The sequence below is a fragment of the Schistocerca serialis genome, chromosome 10 (genome assembly GCF_023864345.2).
Source record: "Schistocerca serialis cubense isolate TAMUIC-IGC-003099 chromosome 10, iqSchSeri2.2, whole genome shotgun sequence".
In the NCBI taxonomy this organism is placed as follows: domain Eukaryota; kingdom Metazoa; phylum Arthropoda; class Insecta; order Orthoptera; family Acrididae; genus Schistocerca; species Schistocerca serialis.
This window is the reverse complement of record NC_064647.1, coordinates 232,344,722-232,354,097: the sequence shown is the minus strand read 5'-3', so window position 1 is coordinate 232,354,097 and position 9,376 is coordinate 232,344,722. Positions and strand designations below refer to the sequence as shown.

Here is a 9,376-nt window from a genome sequence, read left to right as displayed (position 1 = left end):
GAACTCCGAAGTCCCTTTTTGGAAAGAAATTAAATAATGGTTTGGGAAAATATTTGTCCTGGCTTTCTTCGTACTAAAGCTATATGCAATCAACTGCAATAATATAACGTCAGAACTGCTGACGTCAATAAACAAAAATTCAGGCCGTAAAGCGTGTTCAAGGTGGGATGGCAGTACTCTCAGGAAGTAGCGTATCATTTTAAAAAGTATTTTCTGGTGTTTCACACATGAACAACATTTCGCTCTGTTTTCAAACATCGGGTGATATTCCTGCGGCACCGCTGTGAACGCAACCCATTGACGCTCATCGCCACTGCAGCACGTTTCGGCGTTCAACTCGCAACTACGATCGCGTCGCTGACGCCCGCTGCCACGTGTTATGGTATTATGAGTCGGCACCTCCAGGAAGAAATCACATTTGTCGTAACAACTGTGTTTTCTACAAACACGTTAACTCGGAAACACGGCTAGACTCAAAAAAAAAAAAAGAAGTTAAGGTAAGTTACGTGTATGATCTCCTGATTAGCGAAACTGACCTCTCTCGATGGATCACAGCGAGCTATGGTGTACCTGCCGGCAGTCACAGGTAATGCCAGAAGCTGGTGCTACGGGCTGCTTGCAAATTGCGGAACGCAGATATATTATATACTGTTAAATAAAGGCATTTCAACTTTACGACGACGATTTTTCTAGACTTCAAGCTCCTGCCCACTTCGTCGCTTCAATGGCCAGGCGTAGATTTCCGTAATTTCAGAACTGAGGTGTTAGCTGCGATAAATTTCAGTCCAGGTGTACGAAACACGAAACTGTTTTCTTCAGAAGCTACCGCTGTAAAAAATGGTGGACAACCAGTGACCTGATGTTCACATATATGTTACAACAGAATTCTACCCCACAGTGTTTTTGTGTGATTATTGGACTTCACTTTCCGTTTTGAGCCAGGCGAAGAAACGAAGACTACCAAGATATCCTCTTGAGATCAAAGCAAAATTTTTGTGTTTCTTCAAATATTTTTTGACAAGGGCGTGGGATATGGACGTTATAAATGACCGTTGTACTGGTAGTTTTTTTTAATTTCTACTACTCTAGCTAGAGGTTTTCCTATGTCCACGTGGCTCGACTTCATACTTTACGCTTGGAAATAATTGAGAACTAATGGTATTAGTTTACTGTAACATAATTTGTTGATCTATTTACTACTGCCGTAGCACAAGTTTATTTGCCAACTAGCTCCGCAGATGATGAAGAGATTGACGAAAAGTATGATGAGATAAAAAAAATATTCAAATAGTTAAAGGAGATGAAAATTTAGTAGTCGTAGGGGACTGGAATTCCATAGTAGGTAGGGGAAAAAAAGAGAAGGAAAAGTAGCAGGTGAATATGGACTGGGGGTAAGGAATGAAAGAAGCCGCCGCCCTGTAGAATTATGCACGGAGCATAACTTAATCATAGCTACCACTTAGTTTAAGAATCATGAAAGAAGGCTGTACTCGTGGAAGAGACCTAGAGGCACCGGAAGGCTTCAGATTGATTATTTAATGGTAATCCAGATTTCGGAACCAGGTTTTAAATTTTAAGACATTCCCAAGGGCAGATGTGGACTCTGACCACATTCTATTGGTTAAGAACTGTAGATTAATACTGAAGAAAATGCAAAAAGGTAGGAATTTAAGGAGATGACACCTGGATAAAATGTAAAAAAAAAAACAAAAAAAAAAAAACGGTTATTGTAGAGTGTTTCAGATGAAACATATGGTGACGATTGACAAGAACAGGGGAAAGAGTACAGTAGAAAGAAGAGTGGATAGCTTTGAGGGATGAAATAGCGAAGGCAGCAGACGATCAAGTAGGTAAACAGACTAGGGCTAGTAGAAACCGCTTCGGTAACAGAAGAAATATTGAATTTAATTGATGAAAGGAGAGAATATAAAAATGCAGTAAATGAAGCAGGTGAAAAGGAATACAAACGTCTCAAAAATGAGACCGACAGAAAGTGCAAAATGGCTAAGCGGGAACGGCAGAGCCCAAATTTAAGGATAAAGAAGCAACTTCGCTAATATGAAACCACCGCAATACTGTACGAGGTTAACGTGAAGCACGATTTCCATTTATTTTGTTGTTATTGGTCTGGTCAATCTAGTCAAACCTGTCCCAGACGTGTATGTGCAGTAGTTTCCAGAACATCCAGAGAAGCAAACACGTAATTTGGTAAAACTTTTAATTTATTAACTACTTGGCCAAATTTGTTTTTTAAATTCCAGACAATTGCATAAAGTTTTCAGCAGAAGTTGTAGAGAATTTAATTTTGGAAAAATGGTGCTAATAACGTTAACTGAAACTATATGAATGTTTCAGATAATCTGCTTTTATTAATACCATAGCACACGGGTGAAATACATTGAACCGGAAAAAACAAAGCTTAGTGTTAAGGAAGTAGTACAGTGTACATACAATTTCATAATACATTCACAATCAATGTTCGCATTATTAATGCAGGAGACGGAATTAAGAACAACCCTGTGAAACTGAAACGAGCAACAAAATCAGTTCATACACGTGCAGCTAAATGTATTAAACTCGGTGGAGACATTTTTGAACATTTATTGTGAATGTATTGTGAAATTGTATGTACGTTTCCAGAATGAGATTTTCACTCCGCAGCGGAGTGTGCGCTGATATGAAACTTCCTGGCAGATTAAAACTGTGCGCCGACCGAGACTCAACTCGGGACCTTTGCCTTTCGCTGGCAAGTGCTCTACCATCTGAGCTACCGAAGCACGACTCACGCCTGATACTCACAGCTTTACTTCTGCCAGTATCTCGTCTCCTACCTTCCAAACTTTACAGAAGCTCTCCTGCGAACCTAGCAGAACTAGCACTCCTGAAAGAAAGGATATTGCGGAGACATGGCTTAGCCACAACCTGTTGTACAACATCCTTAACACTGACTTTTGGTTTAACATGAATTCACGTGTGCTATGGTATTAATAAAAGCAGACTATCTGACACATTCATACATTTCAGTTAACGTTATTAGCATCATTTCCCCAAAATTAAAGTCTCGGCAACTTCTGTAGAAAACTTTATGCAATTGTCTGGAATTTTGAAAAACAAATTGGGCCAAGTAGTTAATAAAAATTTCACCAAATTACGTCTTTGCTTCTCTGGATGTTCTGGAAAACTACTACAGATACAAGTCTGGGATATGTTTTATTAGATTCACCAGACCAATAACAACAAAATAAATGGAAATCGTGCATTACTTTTAACCTCGTACAGTTTTGCGATGGCTTCATATTAGCGAAGTTGCTATATATCAGGCAAAATATTTTATTAGCCGTAACTCTGTAACTAAACATTTACGGACCTGTCTTTATACGAACTTTTTTCTTTAGTTTTACTTGTAGAATAGCATACTAAAATATCGACATATCTCCGTGAATCACTCTGCATGTCACTAGGGGTAAGACAGATGCCGGAAAGGTGGAAGGAGTATATAGAGGGTCTGTACAAGGGTGATGTACTTCACGCCATTATTATGGAAATAGAACAGGATGTAGACGAAGATGGGATGGAAGATATGATACTTCGTGAAGAATTTGACAGAGCACTGAAAGGCTTAAGTCGAAACAAGATCGCGGGAGTAGACATCATTCCGTTAGAACTACTTATAGGCTTGGGAGAGCCAGCCATGACAAAACTCTTCCATCTGGTGAGCAAGATGTATGAGACAAGCGAAATACCATCAGAATTCAAAAAGAATATAATAATCCCAACTCCGAAAAAGCAGGTGCTAACAGGTGTGAAAATTACCGAATTATCAGTTTAATAAGTCTCAATTGCAAAATACTAACATGAATTCTTTACAGACGAATGGAAACACGAAGCCGACATTGGGGAAGATCAGTTTGGCTGAGAGGCAATACTGATCCTACGACTTCTCACAGAAGATAGGTTAAGGAAAGGCAAACCTATGTTTATAGCATTTGTGTAGAGCTTTTGACAATGTTAACTGGAATACTTTCTTTCAAATTCTGAAGGTGCCAGGGGTAAAATACAGGGAGCGAAAGGCTATTTACAATTTGCACAGAAACCAGATGGCAGTTAATGAGAGTCAAGGGCCAAAGAAGGGAAGAAGTGGTTGAGAACGGAGTGAGATAGGCTTGTTGCCTATTCCCGATGTTATTCAATCTGTATATTGAACAAGCCGTAAAGGAAACAAGAGAAAAATTTGTAGTAGGTATTAAAACCCAGCGAGAAGAAATAAAAACCTCAAGATTTGCAGGTGACATTGTAATTCTGTCAAAGAGAGCAAAGGACTTGGAAGAACAGTTTAACGGTATGGACAGGATCTTGAAAGCAGGATAAAAGATGATAATCCACAAAAGCAAAACGAGGATAATAGAATATAGTTGCATTAAGTCAGGTGATGCTGAGGGAATTAGGTTCGGAAATGAGACACTTAAAGTAACAGATGAGTTTTACTATTTGGGCAAGAAAATAACTGAGTATGGTCGAAGTAGAGATTGCATGAAATGTAAACTGGAAATGGCAAAAAATCGTTTCTGAAGAAGAGAAATGTGTTAACATCGGGTATAGATTTACGTGTCAGGAAGTTGTTTCTGAAAACATTGGTGTGGAATGTAGCCATGTCTGGAAGGAAGTGAAACATGGACGATAAACAGTTTAGTCAAGAAGAGAATAGAAGCTTTTCAGATGTGGTGCTACAGAAGAATGCTGAAGATTAGATGAGTACATCACGTAACTAATGAGGTACGGAATAGAATTGGCGAGAAGAGGAATTTGTGGGACAGCTTGATTAGGAGAAGGGGTCGGTTGGTAGGACACATTCTGGGCATCGAGGGATCACCAGTTTCGTATTGGAGGGAAGCGTGGAGGGTAAAGATCTTACAGGGAGACCAACAGATGAATACAGTAAGCAGATTACGTAGGATGTAGGTTGGAACAGTTACTCGGAGAAATGGTTCAAATGGCCCTGAGCACTATGGGACTCAACATCTGAGGTCATCAGTCCCCTAGAACTTAGAACTACTTAAACCTAACTAACCTAAGGACATCACACACATCCATGCTCGAGGCAGGAATCGAACCTGCGACCGTAGCGGTCGCGCGGTTCCAGACTGAAGCGCCTAGAACCGCTCGGCCACACCGGCCGGCCAGTTACTCGGAGATTAAGAGGCTTTCAAAAGATGCAGTAGCATGGAGAGCCGCATCGAACAAGTCTTTGGTCTGAAGACCACAACAACATCAATTTACAACAAAAACGAGGACAACAAATAACAACAGAAAACTGAGTATCACATTCGTACTTACGTTTCTTTTGGGAAGACATTGCAGAGAAGTCGCTAGCAACGATGCCATGACGCTGTGAGCAGAGAAAGTATAACTCAGATAAGAACTGTCGTGACACCTACAATGTCGACCGTACTCTTTAAAAAGAGTCTGTGATCGTTCCTCTGTACGACAATACCAAAAGTGATCTGCGATGAAACCAGACGACGGATCATCTCCACTGAACTACAGGATAGCCACAACAAAGTCAGGTAAATACCATTTGGAGGCACATGGGATGATCGTAGCCTCCCACCTCAGCGCTACACTATATGATCAAAAGTCTGTGGACACCTGGCTGAAAATGACTTCCAAGTTTGTGGCGCTCTCCATCGGTACTGCTGGAGTTCAGTATGGCGTTGGCCCACCCCTTAGCCTTGATGACAGCTCCCACTTTCGCAGACATACGTTCAATCAGGTGCTGGAAGGATTCTTGGGGAATAGCAGCCCTATCTTCACGGAGTGCTGCACCAAGCAGAGGTATCGATGCCGGTCGGTGAGGCCTGGCACCAAGTCGGCGTTCCAAAACATCCCGGAGGTGTTCTGTAGGATTCAGGTCAGGACTCAGTGCAGGCCAGTCCATTACAGGGATGTTATTGTCGTGTAACCACACCGCCACAGGCCGTGCATAATGAACAGATGCAATTGCCATCCCCGAATTGGTCTTCAACAGTGAAAAGCAAGAAGGTGCTAAACACATCAAGGTAGGCCTGTGCTGTGATAGTGCCACGCAAAGGGGTGTAAGCCCCCTCCATGAAAAACACGACCACGCCATAACACCAGTGCCTCCGTATTTTACTGTTGGCACTACACACGCTGGCAGATGACTTTCACCGTTCCCAATACCCACACCCTGCCACCGGATCGCCACATTGTGTACAATGATTAGTCACTCCACATAATGTTTTTCCACTGTTCAGTCGTCCAATGTTTACGCTCCTTACACCAACCGAGGTGACGTTTGACATTTCCCGGAGTGATGTTTGGCTTAAGAGCAGCCGCTCGACCATGAAATCCAAGTTTTCTCAAATCCCGCCTCACTGTCATAGTACTTGCAGTGCATCCTATTGCAGATCGGAATTTCTGTGTGGTGGTCTGGATAGATGTCTGCGTATTACGACCCTCTTCAACTGTCGGCGGTCTCTGTCAGTCAACAGACGAGGTCGGCCTGTACGCTTTTGTGCTGTACGTGTCCCTTCACGTTTCCACTTCACTATCACATCAAGAACAGTGGACGTAGGGATGTTTTGGAGTGTGGAATTCTCGCGTACAGACGTATGGCACAAGTGACACCCAAGCATCTGACCACGTTCGAAGTACTTGAGTTCTGCGGAGCCTCCCACTCTGCTCTCTCACTATGTCTAATGACTGCTGAGGTCGCTGATATGGCAGTAGGTGGCAGCACAATGCGCGTAATATGAAAAACGTTTGCTTTTTGGAGTGTTCGGATACTTTTGACCACATAGTCACATCATTCATGATGATTAGTGACTTTACAAAAGAATGGCTCTGAGCACTATGGGACTTAACATCTGAGGTCATCAGTCCCATAGAACTTAGAACTACGTAAACCTAACTAAGCTAAGGACATCACACACATCCATGCCCGAGGCAGGATTCGAACCTTGACCGTAGCGGTCACGCCGTTCCAGTCTGAAGCTCCTAGAACCGCTCGGCCACACAGGCCGGCAGTGACTTTACAAGACCGTCCATTCCGCGAAAGAACCTACGGTAGTCTTTGAGTCATTTGAATCGACTTTGCAGTGATCTGTGATTTCTTGGAGTCAATACGGAGTAATTCTGCCTTCCCACGGATAATCTTACGACTGATTTCGTAGTTGCTAGTGGACCACCTAGGCTCATATATCATTATCCATGAAACGTTTTTGTTCCTGGCAACGTCAACAGCTGCATTTGGCCTCTTCAGAGTTGCTGTTGTTTCAACTGAGTCTTTCCGAGTAACGTATCAAACGTAGAGTGCGACATATGCGACATAATGTTGTGTTAGCAGAAGAGCCAACACCGTGTTACTAGAGGAGGCCGAAATGCACGCGTATTAGCTCACGCAGGCTGGCGTGAGGAGGGAAGAAGTATACTTACGTGAGGCCTGGAACATGACAAGGAATGAGAATTCAGAAAGCGGACGTAATTAGACTGATACTTAACTTTAATCCATTAATGATGAACGTCGCTCTTGACGGTACATGATTCACAATGCAATGTTATCTGTTCATAATAGTAACTGAATATGGCGCCTTGCTAGGTCGTGGCAAATGACGTAGCTGAAGGCTATGCTAAACTGTCGTCTCGGCAAATAAGAGCGTATGTAGGCAGTGAACCATCGCTAGCAAAGTCGGCTGTACAACTGGGGCGAGTGCTAGGGAGTCTCTCTAGACTAGACCTGCCGTGTGGCGGCGCTCGGCCTGCAATCACTGATAGTGGCGACACGCGGATCAGACGTATACTAACGGACCGCGGCCGATTTAAAGGCTACCACCTAGCAAGTGTGGTGTCTGGCGGTGACACCACACATAAACACTGTGAAAAGGCTACGCGGTGGAAGTCTATACCGGATGATTACAATTAACGGGCAGCTACGGCCGGCCGGTGTGGCTGAGCGGTTCTAGGCGCTTCAGTCTGGAAACGCGAGACCGCTACGGTGGCAGGTTCGAATCCTGCCTCGGGCATGGATGTGTGTGATGTTCTTAGGTTAGGTTTAAGTAGTTCTAAGTTCTGTGGGACTGATGACCTCAGATGTTAAGTCCCATAGTGTTCAGAGCCATTATTGGGCAGCTACGCTCGGTAGTCCAGTGTGGACAGTCATCATCGAATGGCACTAAAACAATTAGTTAAAACTGTGGTGACCAGATGCTATTCCGGCTCTGTACACTGTTTGTATGGCGGTATCCACGTTGTCATTTGACAAAATTTTACACGAGCGAACATTATGGCTGTCAACAAGGGAGGCCGTCTACTGTTAGTGAAACTGTATCATGTGAGCGGCAGTAGTTAGACCGGTACATTTGGAGGGTACCGCGGACTGAAATGCCTGAGGAGAGTCCCGATGCCACGATACGGTTTAAGGAAGATTGATAATGAAATTCGAAATCACGGGCGAGCTTTGTGTGACACTTGGAAAAGGAAGGTGCCCCATCCCGATAGAATATATTGACGAGGTTGCTCCTGCTGTCGCTGTAACTGACCCTGCAGCAAGTGGCCCGGGGATGTTAGCGCTCGTGGAGCGGCACGAGGATTGACCAGCTCATGGTCAGCAATATGGAAAAGTTTTACAGTCTGTTTTATATACCGCTACCTGTACAAGATCTAGATGGGGCAGCAACTCAAAGCTCGTGATCCGCAGCAGCGTTCTCAAGTTGATCTTCGGCTTCTGCCACGGATCGAAGTCTTCAGGCCACAAGTGGCCCATTGGGACCATCCGACCGCCGTGTCATCCACAGTTGAGGATGCGGATAGGACGGGCGTGTGGTCAGCACACCGCTCTCCCAGTCGTTATGATGGTTCTCTGTGACCGGAGCCGCTGCTATTCGGTCGAGTAGCTCCTCAGTTGGCATCACGAGACTGAGTGCACCCCGAAAAGTGGCAACAGCGCATGGCGGCCTGGATGGTCACCCATCCAAGTGCCGACCACGTCCGACAGCGCTTAACTTCGGTGATCTCACGGGAACCGGTGTAGACTTTCCACTGCGGCAAGGCCGTTGCCCTTGATGACATTTGGCCAGGTAATGATATTCTATGGAGTCACGAGTTGCAGTGAATACACAGAAATGCCGAATGCGTGTTGTGGACGAACAGCCATTGCGCGAGCCAGGTGTGACTGTGTGGTGTGCATTCTCAAGCCCCTTTGATCTCGCTCCATTCTTGTTTGAAGAGAATAAATCCAGAGGGCCTGTCAGGTGTGGCATGGCGTCGACACCTCCCTGTGCAGCATGTGATCTCCTCCTTTGGAAGAACGCAGCTGTGTGGAAATACTGTTTTCATGCGAGATGGGGCAACACCTCACGTC

General features: G+C 44.2%; 1 pseudogene; it reads right to left on the bottom strand.

Moving 5' to 3' along the window:
* Positions 1-8,950: 8,950 nt before the first annotated feature.
* Positions 8,951-9,073, bottom strand: LOC126425615 (5S ribosomal RNA; annotated as a pseudogene).
* Positions 9,074-9,376: the final 303 nt, after the last annotated feature.